This window comes from Pteropus vampyrus, unplaced genomic scaffold, assembly GCF_000151845.1.
Source record: "Pteropus vampyrus isolate Shadow unplaced genomic scaffold, Pvam_2.0 Scaffold39, whole genome shotgun sequence".
In the NCBI taxonomy this organism is placed as follows: domain Eukaryota; kingdom Metazoa; phylum Chordata; class Mammalia; order Chiroptera; family Pteropodidae; genus Pteropus; species Pteropus vampyrus.
The window spans coordinates 2,662,439-2,663,651 of NW_011888820.1; positions in this window are offsets into that span (position 1 = coordinate 2,662,439).

Genomic DNA, 1,213 nt, shown 5'->3' on the forward strand with positions numbered 1-1,213 from the left:
ATATTTTTTACCAAAGGGGAATCTAGACTTCTATTTAGAGCACAGTGAATAAAAGGGGGCTCTGGAGGATGGAGGTGCCATAATCATTAATTAACATAACAATAATAGTGACAATTTGTATGAGCTCCAGAAGCAACTATGAATAAAAAGAGTTTAGTGGTCAGAGGCAGCCAGGTTGTCTCGAAAGCAAATTTTTAACTCTCTCAGAGGTCTCAGAGCCTACAGAAACTTTCACCAGATCACAGTAGAATAACAACAATAAAAAAAAAAAGTCTACTCTAACTCGTTTCTCCTAGAAGAGCTAAGAGATGGAGCATATTTTCACTTTCTCTAAGGAGACAAGATTCTTCAATGAAAATATCAAGAGATGCCTATCAGAAGTTCTGCCAAGAATATCTAGAAAGCAGTTTGTCCCTAAAAATAAAGTAAAATAAAATAACTTTTTGAGTTTCTCTGAAACAGCAAAGGAAACTCATAATTCAGCATGCCCTTGCTTTCCATTGACCTATAGGTTTATCTTTAGAACCCCACACAATTCTATACTAAAATTTGAAAGCTCTTAGGTTAGTATAGTAAGGCCAAAATTCCTGAGACACACCTGCTCATTATCTCTATGCTAAAATGTAAATTGTTGTTTGGTACCTTTCTCTGGCACGTACTATTTAATTTTGCAAAGCACACACACACACAGATGAATAAAACCACAAGGTGCTGCATATCTGCTCTCTTTCTGGGCACGGGGTTCCAAGTGTCTCTAGCTAAAAATCATTCAATTGTTACTTATTTATGCACGAATTACAAAGCTACACATTGTAATCGCTCAGTAATTAAGTTACAGGGATATAAAAATACCTTCAGCTTGGATGAGCAACTCCACTTGGTTGTGGCAATCCATGTCACGCCATACCTGCTGATGATCAAGCAGGGCTCAGAGCACTTCAGTCACTTTCGAATGCATTCCTTACTCAGAAGTCCCTTTCCTAAAATTTATTTAAAAACAGGCAGTTATTTTAACTTGATTTAGGGTAGGATTTTTTTTTATGGTTATTATTTCTGAGTCCACTGCCAACTTTCGCAAGCTTGCTCATTTACCAGAGATAATTATGTGTGATTTTCTCCTTTAATGAAAGATAAATAATTTGGCAGTCTTGTTTCACATATTTTTCTCTTTCAATACAATTCATTGTTTGGTGGGGGTGTCCTTTATTCTTGT